This window comes from Chenopodium album, chromosome 5 (assembly GCF_948465745.1).
Source record: "Chenopodium album chromosome 5, dcCheAlbu1.1, whole genome shotgun sequence".
Taxonomy (NCBI): Eukaryota; Viridiplantae; Streptophyta; class Magnoliopsida; order Caryophyllales; family Amaranthaceae; genus Chenopodium; species Chenopodium album.
Window position 1 is genome coordinate 66,449,654 of NC_137838.1, and position 25,228 is coordinate 66,474,881.

General features: G+C 39.6%; 1 non-coding gene across 1 annotated transcript; it reads left to right on the forward strand.

Annotated features, from left to right (window-relative positions):
• The first annotated feature begins 22,041 nt into the window (after positions 1–22,041).
• Positions 22,042–22,148, forward strand: LOC145633349 (small nucleolar RNA R71). Its single transcript, XR_014112680.1, has one exon. It is a non-coding gene; the product is annotated as a small nucleolar RNA R71 (small nucleolar RNA).
• Positions 22,149–25,228: the final 3,080 nt, after the last annotated feature.

Below are 25,228 nucleotides of genomic sequence, written 5' to 3' on the forward strand. Positions count from 1 at the left end.
ATGGAAGAGAAGAGTGAGAAAATGTTACTAGAAGCTTCAACTTGAATATCAATGGTGGAACTTGTCTTCTACAATGATTGAGAATCAAATTTCCAAGCTAATAATTATAATCTAGCTAATGATTTGAGAATATTTGTGTTTCTACAATTGCAAACTAAGAGGAGGCCCTAAAAACTTAGATACCGTACAAATGAGCTTCCAAGGTTATTTATAAAGACCCCCAAATAAAAAGGACGGAGAAAACAAGAGTCGGGCACGGCTACAGGTCAGCACGGACGTGCTGAGGTTGGCACGGACGTGCAGCTATACCTGCACGGACGTGCTGAGATTGGCACGGGCGTGCACCTGGGAGGCAGAAGGTACTGTTTTAGTCAGGGCATCCTGCACGGACGTGCCGATATTGGCACGGGCGTGCACCTGGGAGGCAGAAGGTACTGTTTTGGCTGAGCAACCTGCACGGACGTGCAGGATCATGCACGGACGTGATGAATAACCTGCATGGGCGTGCTGAGTTCTGCACGGACGTGCAGGCCTTGAAAGCAGTAGGCAGTAGCTTCTGGTCGTGCTGGAACACTTCTGCACGGACGTGCCATACTTTGCACGTCCGTGCAGACTCTCTAAGGCCTTTATCTTCACTTTTCTTCGGTTTTGCTCCATTGTTTTGGCTTCTAACCTCGGTTTATCATCCAAATGCCTCAAATGGTCGCCTTTGAACCTAAAAACCCAACAAAAACACTAACAACCCGTGAAGCAAGGGATACACAAAAGTTGAACAAAAATAGAGTAAAAGTGAACCAAAATGCCAATATACCAAGTAAACAAGGTTCGAAATCACTCTAAAATCGTATCAAATAACAAGTTATCAAATCCCCCCAAGCTAAGCTTTTGCTAGTCCTCGAGCAAAACAAACATGTCAAATCAAGAAGGAAGATTACTTGCTAATGATCAAACCAAGAAAAGATACTTAAAGAGAAAACACAAACACAAATCCGCATGGCAAGAACCATAAACACTTTTAGCACAAGTGAAAAGCAATTTGAACCCCTAAGTCGCCTAAGAGGACGAGTTTTTATCTCGTGAGGGTTTCCCTTGAGCTTAACCCACAACTCACACAAACCATGCAAAAATTGTCATAACACATCATCATCATCAAGGTGATCAATACACACCAAAACCAATGTTTTTATTGCCCAAGTCAACTCATCGGGATATAAATCACAAGCAAGACAAGTGAGCGACTTTCAAGAATTACCGATCATACAAATGTGCACATGAGTTGGGGGTAGAGAGGAGAATTAAGAAAGGTTGCACTAGGATACTTCCTTATACCTTTTACTAGTTCATTAGAGCACGTCTAGATATTCCAAAGTTGCAAAAAGCCCTCTTTCGGTTATAAAATCTCAAAATGCAAGTCCACATCCCAAAATGCACTCCCAATCCCCTTTAACTACACTCTAACTCGGAAATTTACACAAGAAACATCAAAATAGAAAATGTGTGGGAGGCATCCACAATTTGACCTCTAGAGAAGAAAAAGTGAAAACTTTGAGAAATTTGGAGGAGTTTTTGATCTCCTTTTCTTTTTCTATTTTTTTTTTCTTTTCTTTTCTTTTTCCTTTTTTTTTTTTTACATTCATTGCCCTCGCCTCTTTTAACTGTGAGCATCTCTTTCTTTTATTCGATACATGTGGCTTATTATGCCACTTATTACACAAGATACAAATAGAACCAACTTCCTAATAGAGTTTCATTTAGGGGGAGGTGGGGAGGAACATCAAGGGCACAAGGGACCGCAATTCGATTCAAACATATCCTACTTTGGGCAAATTTGACAATATCCTATACTAGACGTGCAATTGAACATTCATCGGTTTTCATTTCATATACTCTAATGCAATCAAGATTAATAAGCCTTTAAATGACCCCAACTCTTGCACACACCCTTCTAAAAGAAATTTTACTCATCACTCAAGAGTCAAGCAAGCAAATCATATAAGCATCGTCATTTGAGTTTCATCCAAGGGCTTCTTATTTTATTTATTTTATTTATTTATTTTTATTTATTTATTTATTTATTTTTTTTTTTTTAATTTTTTTTTTTTTGAGAAGTTACTAGAAAGCAAGAATAGATAAAAAAAAAAAAAAGTTAAGAAAACTAAGCTAATCATAAAAAAGAAATTTGAAGCACAACTATACATCTAAATAAATAAAGAGAGAAGAGAAGAGAAGTATTCACATATTAAGAGATTTGGATTTAGGGTGTTGGATTTCAAAGGGAGTAAATTTGGATGTTTAGGGGTTTGGATGCTAGGGGAAGGAACAAACAACATGCAAGGTTTATACCAACAAGGACATACAAGAACCAACATATGAACCAAAGAGAAAGACTCCCCCCCCCCCCCCAAGCTATCATAAACATTGTCCCCAATGTTAAAACAATTAAAGCACAAGAAGGGGAAGAAAGAGGACTAGCTCATTGGCTCGGGCCTCCTTGGGAGCTTGAGCCCCCGGGGTACCAATGTCGGTAGACGTTCCGGAATTCACCCAATTCCGATCGAAGATCCTCAAAGCTTGTCCTCATATTGTCGTAAGAGGACCTCATGTCTTCGTGAGACTTTCTCATAGTCTCGAACTCCGTGGACATGCGGTTGAACCCGGCATTCATCATCTGCATTTATTGCTCAAATGAAAGGGGTGGGTTGCCCTCACCCATGCCTTGACCTTGGTACCCTTCTTGGTACCCTTGTTGGTGCTCATATGGTTGTTGTTGTTGGAATTGTTGTTGTTGTGGTTGTTCTTGCTCTTGCTCTTCTTCATCATCACCGGGAATCCAAGGGTGGTCCCTCTCGAAGACCCAGTTGCTCTCGTCGTAGATGTAGGTCCGCTCCGGATCAGGGAGGTAGGCATAGGGGCGGCCACTCACGTACCACAAGTAAGGATGTGGCCCTTCCACATCCGCAACCCATCTCATGGTCCTAAGCGACTGCATGTCTAGCTGCATCGGCCTGGGCAAACCTGCTCATCTGCAAAATCAAGGTTAAGAGCAGAAGCAATAATAGTGATCATTCCACCTATGGTGATGTTGCCGGACCCAGTGGCAACATCCTCTAGGTGATCGACAAACCAAGCCCCTACATCTAGGGCCGTACTACCCTCGCTCAAGTGCCATAGGAAGTGAAGCTCCCTAGTGGACACTACACCCGAACTATCACCTCTAGCGAACGTCGTGTTCTCTATGGTGCGCTGTGACATCCTAAAGGCGGGGTGGATTATGGCCGTAGCTTTATCAGTCCTAGGGTTGTAGTCGAAAAGGCCGGTGATCTTCCTCCAAAACTCACCCGCACAATAGTTACGGGGGGGCCTATCCTTTGGTCCTATGGTGCCGTTAATTGGCCACCCAAAAGCTTGGTTCACCCTCTTTACATTCAAGTTGTGTTGGGTGTTCATGAGTTGGAAGGTAAGGCAGCGGGGGGATCTATTGTTGTCTCGTTGCACTTGAAGGGTGGAGAGGAATTCAAGTGTCAACCTTTTGTAGGTCGGGGCGCTTAAAGCTAGCCAATTTCCTAAGCCACGGCCCTCGAAAAGCATCCTAACATCGTCCCCTACCCCTAAAGCCTCGGCAACACTCTCGTCATAGAACTTTGTAGGTTGAACTCTCCTCCTACTTATTCTTATATAGTTATTCAAGAATGTTGGGTCATTGAACACGATTCCCATGGTGTCCACTTGTGGTGGATCAACGGGAGGAGGAGGAGAGGGGTTGCGGTACCTAGCATCCGTGTTTCTAGGTCGATTTCTTCTAGACATGGTCGGTCTTGATGTAATGCAATTAAACAAACCAAGACAAAATAATCACCTTGCAACCACACAAAGAGACTAAGTCCGCAAATCGACCAACCAAAGCTCAAACAAGGCCAATGGACACAACACAATCAAGTCAAGTTCTAAGTCTCCCACCTAAAACAAGAAAATCACCAAGCAACAAAGACCACTTCAATAATGCATCTACAACAATTTTATATCGATTTCGTGCAACATTATCAAACAAACCAACACAAAAATCCACCTAAACAAGCATGTTCTTCCTTCATAAAAATCAAATTTTCAACCTCACTTACAAAAAAAAAAAAAAAAAAAAAAAAAATCCAATTCTCAAAACACACAAAAATTCATTCAAACTCAATAATGCTTTTCAATTATCAACTATCAATCACTCACAACCAATTCAAACAAGCTTTCTCAAGCAATTTCATGCAAAAATTCAAGAAATTAAACATGAAATTAGTGAAAGGGAGGAACGATTATACCGAGCTTATCGTGGGTGTAAAACCCGCAAATGAACTTTTCTAACCCTCCTTTTGCTTACTTGAACTTACTCCTTCAACCAATTGTCTTGAATTTTAAATCCAAAGAAAACTCCCAAATTGATTTTTCAAGGTTAGGGTTTGAGTATTTTGGGTGATTTTTGGGTTTGAATGTGAGAAAAGGAGTAGTAGATTGTGAAAATGTTGAAATGGAGTGAAGATTTTGGAGAAAATTGTTGAATTTGGGTGAGAATTGGGTGAGAATGGAGGATTGAGTGGGTTTTGAAAGAGGAAGTAAGAGTTTTAGAGAGAGGAGGAGTGAGAAACGTGAGATGGAGAAATGAGAGTGAGTGAATTTTTTTTTTTTTCGTTATAACCGTGCTGCTGTCAGGTATTTTCGGGGCTGCACGGACGTGCAACAATTGGCACGGACGTGCAGCCTTAGACAGAAGCTTGAATAAGACACTGACTTGCTTGGCACGGACGTGCAGAATTCAGCACGGACGTGCTAAGTTGCACGGACGTGCGTAATTTGGCACGGACGTGCAACCTCTGACAGAAACTTAGATAACCTACTGACTTGTTCAGAACGGACGTGCAGGACTTGGCATGGACGTGCTTAGCCACCTTGCACGGACGTGCTTAATTTGGCACGTCCGTGCCAATCTGGAGAAATTTAATACAAATTTTCTGATTGCTTCTGACTGCCTCTGCACGGACGTGCGATTCTCTGCACGCCCGTGCAGACCTGATGCTGCACGATCTCTTTTTTTTTTTTTTTCTTTTGTAATAGTAAGGCATAATAATAATAAAATTATTATCATTACCATTAATATTATTATTATTATTATTATTATTATTATTATTATTATTATTATTATTATTATCTACTACTTCACTTCCACAAAAACCTTTTCTTACTTTTCTTTTCATCAACACCTACAAAAGACATTTGAGAGAAAAGTTAGTAATAGTAAGAGTGATGGAAATTAAATAATAGTTTGTGAGAGAGAGAGAGTTGAGAAACTCGGGTTGCCTCCCGGAAGCGCTCTTTTAACGTCACTAGCTTGACGACATTGCGAGATCAATGAGAGTAGGGAACATCAAACTCATCAAGGTGAACAACCTTGGCTTCCTCATGCACAAAACCGTCAAAGTATGCCTTAAGCCTTTGGCCATTCACTTTGAACGGTTCACCATTGTTATTTGAGATTTCTATCGCTCCATATGGAAACACCTTCTTAACGGTGAAAGGTCCACTCCATCTTGACTTAAGCTTACCCGGAAACAACTTCAACCGGGAATTGAAAAGTAGGACCTTATCACCTTCCTTAAACTCCCTTTTGCTAATATGCTTTTCATGCCAAGCCTTGGTCTACGCCAACAGAAGAGGTGCCTCGGCGTAGCAGCCCGCACAGCGCAGAGACAGACTCCACCCGTGACTCTCCTCGGTCACGCCAGCTGGCCCCGACAGGGAAGTCATGAACCGCTCCACGACGCCGTCGAGGAGCCAATCCTGGGAAGTACTCGTAGAACCATAGCTGCAATGAAAAGTAATCTTTGAGCGCATGAGTCGAACAAATTAAAGTAAAACAAGAAGAGGAAAGGATCGTCACCTCTACGACTCTCCATAAATCGTAGACAGTGACAAGGAACTCGTCGTTCAGCTGCCTACAGCCATGACGTAACGACAAGAGAAGGTCGGCATATCCGAGGCTGGCCCAGCTGAAGGATCCTATCTCACTGATCCTGACTAAAGAAGGAAGGTAGCAAAGGAGTGCACGTGAACTCCTATCAGGAGAAAAAGTCATGGAAATGAGAATCAAAATGAAGATCTGCACTCGTTGCTCAGGTGATGTCCCCTCCATGTCAAAACCACGGGCTAGAACCGAAGCCAACTCTGATCGCCCGCTCCTAGGACCACCTCGAGACACTGGCTGGGTCCTGATATGCTGAACGATCGAACCTAACAAATCAGCTGCCTCAGCCGCTCCCCAAGAAAGATCAGACATTTGTGCTACGGCCCGGTCAGTGAAGCGTAGACCGCTAACCATGCTAAAGTCCAGAGGGGTCACTGTCATATCCCCCCAAGAAAAGTGAAAGGTGTTGGTTGTATCCAAAAAATACTCCAACAACGCGCGAACGACTGTCGCACCAATACCCCAGGGGCTGCGAAACCCTACGATCGCCGAATAAAAGTCCACTAAACCAGCTGATTCCCATAAGGTGTTCGTAGCAGAATCCCTCGTGATAATCCGATGAAGTCGAGGAATCAAATCTCCAGCTCCAGAACCGTGATGACGAAGCGTGCCGTCAACTATGCCGGCAAGTGGACGATGAGAAACGTGGTTTTCACGACAGAAAACCAACTTGTCTGAGGTCCACGGAGGTGGAGCCCACCTACCTCTACCCGTAGAGGCCCAAGGATCGGACTCTAAGACGTCATCAACCATACCCTCGGGAATCGTGGGAGTGTCCTCCCGAAAAGCCTGACGTCGGCCATGAGTGGAGAGATCGCGATCCCGTCGTCTAGGCATGCTATTATAAAAATAAAAATCTAAATGCTTAGCATCATTTCCTAAGACATTTAGTTATTTATGTTGAGTTGCATTCTAATAATAAATCTAAATGCTTAGCATCATTTCCTAAGACATTTAATTATTTATATCGAGTTGCATTTTAATAAAAAATCTAAATGCTTAGCATCATTTCCTAAGTTATTTAGTTATTTATTGCATTATATGCTAAATTTTTACCTCAAGGCTAAAAATTGGCAAAATAATGGAATTATTTATAGTATTTAGTTTCTCCAGGACGAACTAATACTATGTTCACCTAATTGCATGATACTATGTTCTCCATGACAATGTAGTACATACACAACACAAAACATGTCTCAAAATTGCACAAAAACAATAGATCGACGCATCATGACATATTTTACAAGATCTACAACCAATATGTCATCATTTCAAGTGCAAAAGAACAACATGAACAACAAAGAACACCATTTACCACAAGTAGTAACAAAAATGGTGATTTGCTCAATTCTTCACCAAATCATGCAATTTTTGTCTCAAATCGCTCACAAACACACATACACACATATGCAAGTAAATTCATGGCAAGAATTTCAACATAAACCTCAAAATCAAATCATCCCCAAATTGATTTTTAAGGGTTTTTACATGAAATTATTTGAAGCAAATTTGAGACAAAAATCAAAGGAAACTTATATAGATCCTTGTGGAGAACCAAAAATGAAGAAAATAGCAAAAATTTAGAGCCAAATTGATGAAAATTTGAGCTCCAAAATTCGCAATACGTGAAAACACCAGAGCAGCCGCCGCGACACGGTCAAGCTACGCCACGACACGGTGATCAGATATCGTGTCACGGAGATTAAATCCCGTGTCACGGTGATTCCAGGAGTTGACGGAGCTCCGATCAATAGCAACGAACTTTGAACAGAAGCGCAGCAACGAATAGCAGCAAGCAGTAGCAAAAAAATAAAAATAAAAAAGAGAGAAAAAAACCCGCAGAATCGTCGCGTCACGGGGGGAACTCCGTGTGACGGGTAAAGCAGCCGTACGCCGGTGACTAGCCGCCGTGGCACGGGAATCTGGGCAGCTTAAATTGAAAAACGCAGATGATAAGTGCGAGCAGGAGAAGAAAGAGAAATGGGGAATCAAAAAATGGGAGCAATGTCTGATATTTAAAGCCAAAAAATGACCGTTACACGACCCCGTTACCGTTCCACGTTTCCCGTTACTGAGTAACGATTTTCAGGCGCGTGGTACGTGGCGCGTGGACTTTTTGTGCCAAAAGGAATCCCGCGACACGGGAATTCCTCCCGTCTCACGGCAATTGACCACCGTGTCACGGGATTGGTCCACGTGGCACGGAGTTTGGACTTCTGTCTTGCACACTTTTCGAAGCTGGCAGCGAATATTCCTGGCATTATGACCAAAGTTACAGGATTTTCCGCGCAAATTGGACTGTTAATTTTTCGGTAAAATTACGCGAAAAATTCTAACTGACGGTTGGAGGGTTCCAAAATTACTATTTTGCCCCTAGGAAGCGTCAAAGTCAATTTTGTCGATATTTTAAACACCTAATATGGTAGGATAATCGACTTGAAGGTGTGAATCATCTGCGGCCCACGTTCGGGGATAATCGAACCATCATACACTTGCAAATTTCAGCGATTACAGTAGTTGTTGGCTTTCCTCAAGCATGGAAAGCGTTATCAGTGGATTTTTCTTCAAGTATAGAAAACCGCCAAGTCGGCTTTCCTCAAGCATGGAAAGCGTTATCGGTGGATTTTTCTTCAAGTATAGAAAACCGCCAAGTCGGCTTTCCTCAAGCATGGAAAGCGTTATCGGTGGATTTTTCTTCAAGTATAGAAAACCGCCAAGTTGGCTTTCCTCAAGCATGGAAAGCATCATCGGTGGACTTCTACAAGCATAGAATGACACCAAATTCATACGTCGACTTTCCTCAGGCATGGAAAGTATCATCCGGTAGGTTTCTTCAAGCTTAGAAAGCTACCAAATTCCTCAGTCAGCTTTCCTCAGGCATGGAAAGCGTTTAAAAAAACGTCATCCGGTGGATTCCTTCAAGCATAGGAAGCTGCCAAAATCATTTGCCACCGACACACTGGTGCCAGATACGTATTCTATCTTTTTACTCTTTTATCTGTAGAATTAACATTTTTCTGCAGGTATCGGCGTATACAGAGTGATTTAGGATCGCAGATGGTATTAAATCATTCTCCGTCCCTATCGACTACTTTGACTATCGTTTTCGAAACTGACGTTTCTACAAACTCAGTCAAAGTGGGGGCTTCTGTAGACACCTAAAAATGTCTCCCCAAAACCAAACCCGATGATGAACAACCTTTCACCGCCATTATTGGTCGGGTTCAGTATTTAATCTCGAGAGTGCTTGAAAAATTGTATTTAATTAAATTCGTATTTTTGAATAGTCCATGGATTAGTCTTGATGTTTGGTAAAATCATGGTTTTAATTTCAGCCCAAACTTATTATTTAATTTTAGCCTAAACCTCTTTTTATTTTACTGTTTTATTATTTATTTTGGCCCAAACTTTTTATTTATTTTAGCCCAAATAATAATAAAATCAGAAAATGGCCCGAAATTATCAATCGGCACTTAAAATGCTGAACGAAATTAGGGTTTAAAATGAATTTAGACGGAAAAACAGACTGAAATCTCCCGCGTCACGGCAACATACCACCGTGCCACGGGTAACTTTCCCGTCTGACGGTGGGGTTTCCCGTGACACGGGACATTTGCTGTGACACGGAGATTTTCGTGTCCTTTTTGCGTAAACCCTTAACGCGTTTTCTCCTCCCGTTCACTAAATATTTCCCGCGTCACGCAAATTTGTACCGTGTCACGGGAAAGTTTCCCGTCTGACGGTGGGATTTCCCGTGTCACGGTGCACTTTGCCGTGTCGCGGGATACTTTTTTAGGGTTTTTATCATTTTAGGGTTTCGTGTGTTCCCTCAGCACATTTTCTCTATAAATACCCCCTCATTTCTGATGTACGGAGCATCAATTAATTCTCTATTTTTCTCTCTTCTATGCTCTAGCGTAAACACTAGCCTACCCTTGTTCTTTCAAAATTCCTTCTTCAAGTACTCCAAGGAGTCCATACTTTACTCGTGGTTCTGTCCTTAAGCCAAGGCGTGAAAGGTAGAACTGTTTGAGGGTTTGGCCCCAAATAAATTCTATTTAATTTAATTTAATTATTGTTTTATTATTATTTCCTTGAAGTTACTAACTCGTTTATTATTTTGTAGTTGCAAACAAACATAATCAAAGTAAGAATTATGTTCCTTTTATTTCTATTATTTTTCTAACGATTTTGTATTGTTAGAATTATGGTTAAATTGCTTCCAATATTAATGTTTATTCTAATATTTTTTATGATCACTATATTGCATGTTTAAAGGGAATGTGTAATTGAAAATCACGCCTAATAAGATAATTTGGACGACCGGTTTAGGTTCCTTTTTTAATCTTGTTATTAAATCAAGTGATCACAATATTTTAGAATTATATGTTGCATTAATATTCAACCAATTTAGCGTAATAATAGTTTGGAGCGAATTGAATATTTTGTTTGTATGCCTTTGAGATCGTAGGAATGCTTTTCACTATAAGAATCAAGTAGAGGCCAATACGGGCAAATGTGACTCCATGACTCACTTTGTACCATCATCCCCAATCCTCCTTTTGTGGTTCCGAACCATATGGAGTTAGTAATCTCATGGATTATGAATGGGGTGTAACCTTCACGGGTCAATCGTTGTTGCCTTCGTTGTCCCTTTATCGTGGTTGCCTTTTATGAACCGTGAACGGTTTACAAGTTCCTTAAAAACTTGTTTGCGGCTCCCTACTTTCAGCTTGTCCCTAATCGTATATGTCAATTCCCACTTCCTATGAGTGCCAAGCATATTCACCACATGCTTTAATGTAGGCGCACTTCGAGCAACGCCTACACAACCATCACAATCACCAGATTTGAATGTGTTAGACTTAGGTCTGTTTAGATCTATTCAATCTTTGCAATATCAACCTTTTCCAAAGAATGTAGATGAGCTTGTTGAAAAGGTCATTGAGTCTTATAACAATTTCAAACCAGAAGTAAACAAGTACATTTGGGTGACATTACAAAGATGCATGATCAAGATTCTAAAGGCAGAAGGAGGGAACAAGTACAAAATCCCACATATGAACAAGAAAAAGCTGGAGAATTTAGGCATTCTCCCAAATCAGATTGAAATGGACAGGAGTATAGTGGTAGAAGCTATGGAATACCTGAACACAATGTTCAGGCCAGCACCCTAGGGAAATCATGAAGCAAAAACAGAAGACATGGAGGTAGATTCAGACTAATTACAAAGACACACAGCCAACAACCAAACACTGCCACACATAACCACTTAGGAGTGAACAATGATATGTTAAATTTCACTTTTGTTTAGTTATTTTTTGGAACCAATCAATAGGTGGTTAGGTGTATTTTGTATGCTAGGTTATTGAAACACACATGAAAGGCAGTGGTGGTTTAGTTCTAGTGCATTTGTAACAGGCTTTTTGTAGCCATATTTTCAAGTTAATGGAAGTACTTAATCACATGAATCCATCAGGAGATCATTTTTTTTTTATACGCAACTCTTCAAACATGGTTACCTCAACATTAATCACAATATAGTGATTGGTGGAGCTATACCTTTGTTCAAATAGTATTTTATAGGAGTCCCTTCATCATTTGGATTCAATTACAACACTATAGTGTATTAAAATGGGGACTGTACAATAACAACAACAAGGGGCATGTGAAGGGAACTCCATTACAAAATGTTCTCTACACTATGATCATTGAGAACATTTTTCACACAACAACCCAAACACCCAACTCAACAAACCATCATAAAGGGTCATCATTCAACAAGCAAATTCCCATATGCCATAATCCATGATTAAAACATCAACCAATCATTATCCAACCCATAAAATGCATCAACAAACCATCATACATCCAAAAACAATTTATCCAACACAGAAGGCAACCAAACATGACCATCAACTAATCAATATCCAACAAAGAAGGGAACCAAACATGACCATCAACTAATCACTATATACACAGAAGGCAACCAAACATGACCATCAACTTATCAATATCCAACACAGAAGGCAACCAAACCAGAATGCAATCTTAGTCCTCACCAACATCCAACATAAAAAGGACAAAAACAGCAAAACCATATCCAACATCAGAACAGATAGAGCCATCATAACATAATCAAATCCATGTGCATAACAGAACCACCATAAACAATTCATGTCACAAGCATACACAATCAACTTAAAAAAGGGACTCAGTAACAAAATTAAACAAGTTAGGGTTAGGAAGCGTTACGAGTGCAGCTACTCAGGGGGTTGAACCGTAGGGTTCATCCGCCTCACATAGCATGTCACAACAGGAACAGAACAAGAGGGCACTTCTGGTTTCTTGGCTGGAGGTTCCTCATCAGGCTCCTCATCAGAAGACAGCACAATCAACTCGTGGTCAGGGAGGCCACGCATCCTTCTCAGAGCAACACGCGCGGCCTTCCTAATAGCATTAACTCTTGGGGGTAGCCTTTCCCTCTAAGATCTAGGCTTAGTGGGCACAACAGCACTTCTCTCACCAAGCTCAGCAACAAGATCTACAGCCATCTCAGAGAAATCAAGCGATTTACGACGGAACTCACCTTCACCCTCCTCCTTCTTCGCTCTTTCTTCCTCATCAATGCTTTTGAGGACTTGACCAAGGGCTCTGTAAGTGTATAGAGTACAGTAGGGACCCGTCTCACTTGACTCGTAAAATTGACGAGGAAAAGGAGATCCAACCTCGAAGCAGTGCATGAGGTTCAAGATCAAATTCTTCTCTCCCTTGTCATCCGTAGCCATATATGCATCCTTTAAAGGATCTAAGTTCACCATTTTTATGGAGGGACTTTGATTGAGAAAGATAGAAGAAGAGGAGAGTAGATCTGGAGTGAACAATTGAGAAAATCGCAAGAACAAAGGAGAGAGAATAATCCAGAAGATGAACTAGGGTTCATCTTATGAACTCTCCAGAACATATAGGGAGAACGATTCATCAGAAATTAATGTTGGTAGTTGGGAATGTGAGTAAATGAAGAGAGAGGGGGGGAATTGGAAGATAAAAGGAAGGAATAATTAGATTAGGTGAATCTGATTAGTTTAGGTTAAATTAGATTAGGTTATAATAAGGGTATTGATTAAAAAAAATTAATTAAGGGTAATTTTGCCCTTATTTTTTTACTAAAAATAGAAAGAAAATGGAAAGTTGCACATAACCCCGAGCGGACAAAAATGGCAAAAGTTGCACATAACTATTAACGGAGGTAGTATATATTTTAGTACATGTGTAACTCCCAAAGTTTGAAAAGTTTGAAGGTCATTAAGGCTAAACTTCTTGAAATCTACCTACATACGCAAAAAACTTAATTTGAAGTCATAACTCATAATGGAGAGGTTTTTTTTTTTTTGAACGGTGATGTAAGGCGCATAAAGGAAGTCTTGACGACGGGATAAAGAGGGTGTTTATATGGTCTTTGGTTTACATTTGGGTTAAACATAATCTATAAATAGATAATAGAATACGTATTTTGTGTAATATAATATGGACTCAGCTATCAACTATCAACCGTGTGTGTAATATAATACGGACTCAACTATTTCCTATTATCGGCCACTTTTTGTACTATATTTGCAAAATAGTAAGCCGGTCATCGAAAAAGCATCTCAAGGAATATTCCATCTATAACAATAACTGTTTTTTTTTTTTACTAATGTTCTATTTTCTTTTAAAAATGCATAATGTATTAAGAATTTCCTTTACAATCCAGATTAATAATTCCCTACCCCTTTGTTAAGAAAAAATTGTCAATGTATATAAATATTATTTTTTTCGAAATACATGTAGCAATTTTTACCATCACACAATGTAAATAAGGTATTTAAATGCATTATTATATATTGATATAATTAGTAATTTTTTATTTTTTGAATAATTTTTTGAATAATTTCTTAAATTAATTACATCAACAAAATAATGCATTTAAAGACCCTATTTACTATGGCGTGGTAAAATAAATTACTATAGTTATTTACTAAAGTGTGGTAGCATTTATTCCTCACATAATAGAGAGAAGTAGGAATGTAAATTAGGGACGGAGGGAGTAAGTGGTAAATGTTTTACAAATTTATTATCAATAATGGTAAACCTTAATTACCTTTAATAATGCATTGGTAACATTTATGACGATTTTATGTAAGTATTTGGCTAACTGACAGGGTAAAGTCGTATCCCCTAATAAAAAAATAATTCCTAAGTCCTCTAACTAAAGCAGATAGGGAAGTAGGGTCGATCTCCACAGGGAAACAAGTCTTTTTACTCCTAATTAATTATTATAATCTAAATTATTTAAGTAACCAATATATATATTCGAATAAGAAACTAAACTACTAAGATTGAGAATAAAGAGAGAACAATATATGAAAGGATTTAGGGTATAGGTTCACCAATAAATAATATTCCAGGGTAGAATATAATAATCATTCATCAATGCATATATTAATCAGATTATAAAGGGCTTTCGCTACGTATTATAATCACACAATTAATTTACCGGTATTAAATCTCATCTTTCGAATCTCGACCTAACCATTTATAAATTAACCTGCCTATTGAAACTAGACCTAAACATCAATTCTCATCTGTCGAATCTCGAATCAATATTGTCAAACTCATGCATAAAAGATCAGGCCTAATCTAGTCACAGAGCATTAAATCAATCAATAGGAAATTAATCTAGCATTGATAATTAACAACAATAAATTACCCCTTCATATTATTTATGGATCCCCATAAACCCTAGAAATAAAACTACTCACACATAATTAAATCTAAACTAATCAAAGTAATAAAGCAAGACATGATAAAAAGAATAAAGTAAATAACTAAGATTAAGAGAAGAGAAATCGTTACCAAAATAAATCTGGAATTAAGAGTAGAATTAAGAACAAAGGTTTTAAGAGAAAAGAAATCTAAGAGAATAATTAAGAGAGTAAAAAAAGAGTAAAGAGTCGAAGAAGAGCTCCTAAAATCGTATTACGGAGGAGTATTTATACTCCGTACAAAATCCGAAATTAAAACTACGTTAAACATCCCCTAAGAAATACACGCGCCCGATCGAGCGGATCGAGCGAAGCACCGCCCGATCGGGCGCGCCTTTTTTTGCTCCTAATACTAAACTCGCGCCCGGTCGGGCGCGTCACCGGGCGCCAGCCAAAGCTTCTCCCGCCCGGCCGGGCGCGCCTCCGGGCCCCAGCCTTTTTGGCCGGGCGGCTCATTTGGGCCACTATTTGGACTTCGATTGGGCTCCAATTCTTCGGGCCAATCTGGGTTTCCTCTTCCGGTCTTGAATATTCGGTCCAAATGCCCCGGTATCACCTATACCGAGCCCTTAATCACCGGTTCGATGGCTCTAACCGGTCCTGGGCTATAGAATCTGGTCGTGCTTCTCCAATGTTCGTGATTGCTCCAAAATATCTCGGGAAAATACTCCAAAAGTGTAAATCCCTGCAAAAGTCAACCAAATCTACGAAAACACTAGAAAACACCAATTAGTAATAAAAGTGGCTCTAAAGAGCCAAAAACACTACTAATTATGACCAAGGGACGGGGGTAAAATACTATATCGACACTACTAATTATAAACGCTCAATCCTACTAGTCGACTCGAAATATGTCAAATCATAACTTGCATTGATAAGCGACACTTTCACATTCATACAATTCTACGCACAAAGGTCAGAAGGTCTTTAAATCTTGTAATGTAAGGCTAGGGTAAAGGGTAGGATAAATTTGGGAATAAGTGAGAGAAAAGTTATGCTTAAAAGAGCTATATCCTAATAAAACCCATGATCAAAGTAAATAGTGATCATACATCTCCTACATAACCAACTCTAACATCAACCAAATATACTCCAATTATAATAAATAATCCCAACTCTTACAATTTCACTCATAAGATATAATAATGAAGTAATAGAGTGAATAAACAAACTTTATTTTTCAAACTTGAATTTTTTTTTCAATGAATCTTTTTTTTTTTCTTTGATCAACCTCCAACTAGAACATTTGAACATTTTTTTTCTTCCGAAGTTCACTTATTTTTTCACATTTGTTTCTTGAACTTCTCTTTCTTTTTTTTTCTGATAATATCATGCTTTATTTTTTTCAAGAAAATATAACTCTCAAACTCATCAAAAATAAACATGAATAACAACAAAACAACTTCTCAAATCCCACCCAAATTGTGCTAATAACAAGCACACTACAAACTCCCTCACCTCACTCACTAATAGCTCCCCCAAGCCAAGCTTGGGACTAGTAACCAATGGGGCAAAATAGGCTTGTAATGCGGCTAATAAACAACAAAAAGTCAAGGCAACAACATGGGTAGCAAGAAGGGAACAAATGTATCTACAATATCTAGAGGCTACCTAAAAGAACAAATGCCTTCGTCCTCCTCAATGTGCATAATAATGAATCATATAAACATTACTTATAGTTGCAAATCAATACTCAAATTCATTGACATACCAGGAACTATGGAACTATCACACATTCCTTACCAAATCAACTAGTCAAGCACTATATTCACAAGTAGTTGGACAAAATTGACGCAAGTTAAGGTTTCAAGACAATCAAACATCAAATCATGATCAACTAATCCACAATACCTATCATCAAATACCAAGAATCAAAACAATTTTCTCAAGTAAGGGGCACAGGGAAGCATAATTTATAATTCATTGGAACGTATTTTTGGATTTTTTAATTTTTTATTTTTTTTTTTTTTTTGTATTTTTATATATAAAGGAAACAGTAAAACTAACCTAGAAAGCAAGAAATCTAACCTAAGAAAACACACCAAAAATAAAAGAAAAGAGTAAAAGAAAAATACCAAACCAAAACCTCCCCCAAGCCAGAATCAGACAATGTCCTCATTGGCTCGGAAACTAGCCCAGCATAGCTAGTCCTCATCATCCTCGTCCATCGAGCCGAAACCCGCACCTCCACTGCCACCTGCACCACCTGCACCAGAAGAGCTACCACCAAAATAATCAGCGTGAAAACTCCCCCCCCCCCCCCCCCGCCGGTCCCCCGAAAGGAATGTCCCGCCCGTACCCGAAGAAAGAAGAATAGTCAGTGTAAATACCACGGGCAGTGGGATCCCTATCGTATCCCTGGGGTGGTGGCTGAAACCAGTCAGGGTGAATAGCGTCGTCGAGAATGTTGCCCCGACAAGCATAATCATCGTACATAGGGTAGAGAGCTCTACCCTGGTTCCTCTCTAGGTACCCTAACTTCTAATCTAAGGAGCCTACCATCCTCCTAAGGTCGGTATGTGAATGCTCGATACGTCCTAGGGCCTGACCTATACTCTGAAGATCCCAAACTGGGTCAGAGTCAACATGAGGGACGGAGTGGGACATACGAGGTGGAGAGAAAGCCACCTCGGGCTGAGGCTGGGGTGGTGGAACTGGTGGTGGTGGTGCCTACCCCCTAGCGTTGGCAACTAAAACATCATAAGTGTAAGAAGTAGGGGTGTTCGTTCGGTTTTCAATTTGGATTTAGTCCAAATCCGATCCAATCCGAAATATAATTCGTTTTTCAATTTTCCAATCCAATCCAATCCGGATTTCTCTCTTGATCCAATCCGAATTAAAATTCGGTTATTTGGATCCGATCCGAAAATCCGAATTATAATACATTATTTTTTAGCGCCTAATACAATTATAAAAATAAAGCTTTACTATAAATAAAAGTCTTCAAAATCATGATTAAAATAAATAGTTCAACGTCAAGTCATTAATTAATTAATACAAAGTCTCTCTAATTTATTTTATGTAGTAGTAAGTATTTGAGCTAAACTTCAAAATATACAGAAATCCATATTTATACAAACTTAATTTAACAATTCGGTTTTCGATTTGGATTGGATCCAATTAGGGTCAATCCGATCCAATCCGAAAATCCGAATTTCCAAAAAATCTAAATCCGATCCGATCCGATTTAAAGTTTGGATCCGATCCGAATTGATAATTCGGTTTGGATTGGATTGGATTTCGGTTTTTATCCAAATTATGGACACCCCTAGTAAGAAGGTTGCCCTGGGGGAAAAACGGTCAAGTCCGGACTGGGTAAGGGAAAAATAGGCAAAGGTTGCTCGCTCCCAGTCCGAATACACCAAAAGGGTGTCCGCTCGCTATCTGGTCCAACCCACCCCACATCCTCAAAATACCTAGCAGTCATGTAGGTATCTGGTCCACAGTTAGTCAGCTGGTGGGGTCCGTCTACTACAAAACCGGCCTTTTTCACCGCTATTCGAGTGATAAGGCCTCCTAAACGGATAGGGGACTTGGAAGTGGTGCTGGTTGTGGCATGCCTACTCAAATGGTGAACTATAAACCTACCTATGTTCAATTTCCCGTACCCGTACACATAGTGTCCTATGACAGCTAGTTCGTTAGTTTGAGCGTTATGAGGCTCGACCCTACCTAAAAAACACAAACCCGCAAATCTTTGCCAGATTTTTGGGACAGGGTGGTGAATAGGTTTAGTACTAGCATGTTGGGGGTCGGGGGTAGGTAAACCAGTCAAAGCATAATATAAGTCACCCATTTTATAGTCCGCATGCCACTGGTGAGATAATTCAGAATTTAATTCAAAAATTTTACAAAATTCTACAAAAGTTAAACTAATATTTCTATTATTTAACCTGAAAAATAAATTTGGCCCATTTCTACTACTAACAACATGAAAAGTGGACAGGAATTCACAAGTCATTTCTCGGTATGTAGGATAGTGCATGTCAACAAATTTTCTCATGCCAATGTCATTCAAAAATCGTTTAACAAAATCATACAAACCAAATGATTTTAGGGTAGGGCGGTGTAACCACCGAGAAAGAATTACCTCACGACCGACCAAATGCTCTAGCTGTTCCTTTTGTTCCCGGCTCACAATCCGGATCGTCGGCCAGTATGGGAGTTGCAAGTCCGGGTCGTATTCCTCCCTCGAACTAGAGCTCCTACCAAAAATGGACCTAGCCCTCTTTGAAGTCATGTTCAAGAAATGGGTTTGAAAATTTATTGAATTAAAACTGAAAAATTTTTATATGAAAGTGAAGAGGATGAAGAGAGGATCACAAATATGTAAAGAGTTTTGAATTTGGGTAAGAAATGGAGAAGAAATCTTAGAGAGAAGGTAGAGAGAATTTGAGTTTTAGAGAGAGAAAGTAATGGAGAAAGAAGAAAATGAGGAAGAAAGAAGAAAAGAAAGAAGAAAAAGAAAGCGGACGCCATTCGCGCCCGGTCGGGCGGTGGGTCGCCCGGTCGGGCGATCTGGGTTATTTCGCATGCTTGTCCTCGCGCCCGGTCGGGCGGCCTTCGCCCGGTCGGGTGATCTAATTCACCCAAATTTCGTACCCTTTCGCGCCCGGTCGGGCGATCTAAAGCTCCTATTTCTTCCAAGTCTCGCGCCCGGTCGGGCGCCCTTTGCCCGATTGGGCGATCTATCGGTCGTATTTTTGGCTCTTCTTGCGCCCGGTCGGGCGAGGCTTGCCCGATCGGGCGGATAAATTAGTCTGTATACGACGAATTTTGCGCCCGATCGGGTGCCACTCGCCCGGTCGGGCGAAATTACTCTATTTTTGAACCTTGCTCTCGCGCCCGGTCGGGCGAGCTTCGCCCGATCGGGCCCGAGGCTAAATCGTCTAATTATCATTTTTCTTCTTATATCCAAAATTTGGCTAACTCTTTTTCTTCAAACCTGTACAAAAACTCATAAAACTCATTAAATTCCCTCATCTCTCCTCTCATAAGAAAAAGAAAAGGAAAAACTAGACTAAAAAGCATTAAAAATACGGGTTGCCTCCCGCAAACCGCTGGTTTATCTAGGTCCCGCACGACCTTCTTACCAAGTAAAATATCTAGGACCCTTGGCCTAACGCTTGATCGGGTTGTTTCTCACCCGGTCTAGCGGTGTTCAGGCTGCGATGGGGCTTCCTGACATACCCTGTGGGACGCCAAATCACCTTATCTGGTGGATCCTCCTTGACTTGGAATGGTAGATCTTCAATGCTACGCACTAAAGATCCTTCTTTGATCGAGGATTGCTTCAAATTTTCCTTGCATGCAACACTTGCAACTCGATCTGACGGAACACTTACCGTAGGCTCGATTCGCACAACTTGCTCGATCGGTTCCACTTTTTCATCCTCGAAACCAAGACCAACATTGTAGAGTGCTCTTTCTATTGCATCGACTTCCTTCTGCCATTTGTCTATCTCGTCTGAAAAGGATGCAACACAAGATACCGCCTCCAAGGGATCTTTTTCAAGAGCTTGGGGCTTGTTAGAATAATTTACAACCACATTAACACTGAAACATTTCTCCTCAGTCATGGAGCTTTTAGGGGCATTATTCAGATTAAAAACAACTTTATCATCCCCTACTGATAGTGTTAACTTACCGCTTCTTACATCTATGACTGCTCCTGCAGTGTTAAGGAATGGTCTACCCAAAATAATTGGGGTTTGCATATCCTCAGCCATGTCAAGAACAACAAAATCTACAGGTATATAAAATTTACCTACTCTAACGGGGACATCCTCTAAAACACCTAAGGGGTATTTGAAAGAACGGTCGGCCATTTGTAGAGTTATATTGGTGGCTTTTAATTTACCCATATTCAACTTAGAACACACATATAATGGCATGACGCTAACACTAGCACCCAAATCACATAATGCATTATCAATCAAGAGATTGCCAATATGACAAGGGATAGAAAAACTACCCGGATCTTTTAATTTAGGTGGAGACTTATTTTGAAGTACGGCACTACACTCTGCAGTGAAAGCTACTGTCTCTACTTCACTAATAGACCTTTTTCTCGTCAATATTTCTTTCATAAATTTTGCATACGAGGGGATTTGTGTGATTAATTCAGTAAAGGGAACTGTTACCTTCAAATCTTTTACCACCTCCGGGAACTTACCAAACTGCTTATCCAAGTTTGTCTTCAATTGACGATTGGGGAAAGGAAGTTTGATATTTGGCTTTGGAGCATTATTATTCTTGTCTGGAGTAGCCACCTTCTCTAGAGTTTTACCCTGCAATGTAGAATTAGATATGTTAGTATTATCCTTTAGCCCTGCAGGGCTATCAACTACATTGTTTGGTTTAATGGAATCAAGATTAGCATTATTTGATAAAACAGGTTCATCAACTTTGGGCATAGAGGGCCCTTCATAGTTTGAACCACTCCGTAGAGTAATTGCAAATGCTTGATCCGTAGGCCTAGTAGGCTGTGCCGGCAAGGCTCCCTGTTGGCGGGCTTGTAGAGTAGCGGAGAGTTGCGCAATTTGATTATCCATAATTTTATTATGCGCTAGAATTTGATCAATTGTCGCATCTCTGCTCTCCATGTGCTTTTGCATATTAGCCAACATTGCTCTAATTTCCACCAGAGAAGGGTCAGAAGATGAGGGGGTTTGTTGTGGTTGGTTCTTCTGGCTAGCATTGGGATGATAATATTTCTGCTGCTGTGGCGCCTGTGGTTCTTGTGGTGGTGGATTTTGAACATTAGTGCTCCGGTAAGAAAGGTACGGATGATTCCGATACCCAGGATTGTAGGTGTTGGAGTATGGGTTATTCTGCCTATAAGCTTGGAAGGCATTAACTTGCTCCACGGAACTCCTGCAATCTTGCTCCCAATGACCTACAATACCACAATTTTCACAGAAAGCCTCATTAGAATTATTATTAATTGCAGAAATATTAGCTACATTAGCAGTGCTCAGATTATCTAATTTTTGGCAAATAGAGGTTAGTTGAGCTTGCAAAAAGGATACAGAGTCGACACTATGCTTCCCCTTGTTAGCAAATCCTCTGGGATTCCCATATTGGGAATTGTGTATCGCCATATCTTCAATAACCTGACCTGCATCATCAACATTAAGATTCATAAATCTCCCACTAGCTGCAGAGTCTAAAATTATTCTAGAGGAATTTCCAATGTCGTTATAAAAGGCTTGGATTAACTGCCATTGCGCTAAATTATGGTGAGGGCATTCTCTTTGTAAGTCCTTGAACCTCTCCCAAGCCTCATATAAAGATTCATCGGCTTCTTGGGCAAAGTTCTGAATCGCACTCCGTAGTACTGCTGTCCTCTCTGCAGGATAATACTTGTTATAGAAATTCAAAACAAGAGTTTCCCAGTCAGTTATACCAAGTGTAGTTCTATTTAAGCCATTAAACCACAATTTAGCTTTTCCAGTTAAAGAGAAGGGAAAGAGAATCTCCCTGATTTGGTCTTGAGTGACCCCGGCTTGCCTGATGGTGTTACAATATTGACAATAGTTGGCAATGTGAAGATTCTTGTCTTCACCCTTGGCTCCACTGAATTGCTTCCTCTCTATCATCGTTATAAATTGAGGTTTGATTTCAAATTGAACCCCATCAAGAGCCGGAGTGGGGGTGAGATGTGGAAAATTCGTAAGCTTTGGTTGTGAATAGTCACTAAGCTTCTTTGGAGCCGTCATCTCTGATTCTGCGTCTGATCATGTCTCTGAATCGCTAGAACCAGTTGGAGGATTTCGGTGATTATTGTTATTATCACCAGAATCCGCCAAGATTTGCTTGTAGAAATTTTTCTGTCTATGGAAGGAACGTTCGATCTCAGGATCGAATTGGATGTAACCTGATCTGGAACACCTGGGCATAAACAAAAACTAGAAGCAAATATGAGATTTGTCTTAGAGAACTAACGCTCTCTGAGACAAAAGGGAAATAATCTAGACTACAAAAACAATCATAAATAAAAATAAAACCATTTCCCTGGCAACGGCGCCAAATTTTGACATGGTAAAGTCGTATCCCCTAATCAAAATATAATTCCTAAGTCCTCTAACTAACACACATAGGGAAGTAGGGTCGATCTCCACAGGGAAACAAGTCTTTTTACTCCTAATTAATTATTATAATCTAAATTATTTAAGTAACCAATATATATATTCGAATAAGAAACTAAACTACTAAGATTGAGAATAGAGAGAGAACAATATATGAAAGGATTCAGGGTATAGGTTCACCAATAAATAATATACCAGGGTAGAATATAATAATCATTCATCAATGCATATATTAATCAGATTATAAAGGGCTTTCGCTACGTATTATAATCACACAATTAATTTACCGGTATTAAACCTCATCTTTCGAATCTCGACCTAACCATTTATAAATTAACCTGCCTATTGAAACTAGACCTAAACATCAATTCTCATCTGTCGAATCTCGAATCAATATTGTCAAACTCATGCATAAAAGATCAGGCCTAATCTAGTCACAGAGCGTTAAATCAATCAATAGGAAATTAATCTAGCATTAATAATTAACAACAATAAATTACCCCTTCATATTATTTATGGATCCCCATAAACCCTAGAAACAAAACTACTCACACATAATTAAATCTAAACTAATCAAAGTAATAAAGCAAGACATGATAAAAAGAATAAAGTAAATAACTAAGATTAAGAGAAGAGAAATCGTTACCAAAATAAATCTGGAATTAAGAGTAGAATTAAGAACAAAGGTTTAAGAGAAAAGAAATCTAAGAGAATAATTAAGAGAGTAAAGAAAGAGTAAAGAGTCGAAGAAGAGCTCCTAAAATCGTATTACGGAGGATTATTTATACTCCATACAAAATCCTAAATTAAAACTACGTTAAACATCTCCTAAGAAATACACGCGCCCGATCGGGCGAGGCACCGCCCGATCGGGCGCGCCTTTTTTTGCTCCTAATACTAAACTCGCGCCCGGCCAGGCGCGTCACCGGGCGCCAGCCAAAGCTTCTCCCGCCCGGCCGGGCGCGCCTCCGGGTGCCAGCCTTTTTGGCCGGGCGGCTCATTTGGGCCACTATTTGGACTTCGATTGGGCTCCAATTCTTCGAGCCAATCTGGGTTTTGACAGGGTAAAGTCGTATCCCCTAATCAAAAGTAAATACCTAAATCCTCTAACTAAAGTAGATAGGGAAGTAGGGTCGATCTCCACAGGAAAACAAGTCTTTTTACTCCTAATTAATTATTATAATCTAAATTATCTAAGTAACCAATATTTATGTTTGAGTATGAAACTAAACTACAAAGAATAGGAATAGGGAGAAAACAATATATAAAAGGATCTAGGGCATAGGTTCACCAATAAATAATACTCCAGGGTAAAACATAGTAATCAATCATTGACATTGCATAAATAACATGATTAACAGGCTCTCGCAATTTATTAATCAACATAGATCTAACAGGCTCTCGCAATTTACTAGATCTAAGTTCTTATTGAAAATAGCCTTTAATATCAAATTAACATCTGCTCGATTCATCAATTTAATATTGCTATACTTTTACAAGCCGCAATTGTAAAACATTAAAACAATCCAATAAGAAATTATCATGCAATACCAATAATTAATAATAGTCAATCATCAATGCATCAATTAACCAGTTTGTAAAGGGCTCTCGCTACGTATTACAATCACACAATTAATTTACCGGCATTAAATCTCATCTCTCGAATCTTGACTTAACCATTTATAAATTAACTTGCTATTGAAGCTAGACCTAAACATTAATTCTCATCTCTCGATTCTTGAATCAATATTGTCAAACTCATGCATAAAAGATAGGCCTAATCTAGTCACAGAGCATTTAATCAATCAATAGAAAATTAATCTAGCATTGATAATTAACAACAATAAATTACCCCTTCATATTATTTATTAGATCCCCATAAACCCTAGAAATAAAACTACTCACACATAATAGAAACTAAACAAATCAAAGCAATAAAATAAATCATGATGAAAGGAATAAAATAAACAACTAAGATTAAGGGAAGAGAAATCGTTACCAAAAAGTAATCTGGAATTAATGGAAGAATTAAGAACAAAAGTTTTGAGAGAGAATTCTAAGGGAGTAATTAAGAGAGTAAAGAAAGGTGAAAAAGAGAGAAGAAGAGGTGAAGAAGAAGAGATGATACTAAAATCGTATTACGGAGGAGTATTTATACTCCGTACAAAATCCTAAATTAAAACAAATTAAAACTACGTTAAACATCTCCTAAGAAATACACGCGCCCGATCGGGCGAGGCACCGCCCGATCGGGCGCGCCTTCGGGCGCCAGCCTTTGTTCTCTCGCCCGGCCGGGCGCGCCTCCGGGCGCTAGCATTTTTGGCCGGGCG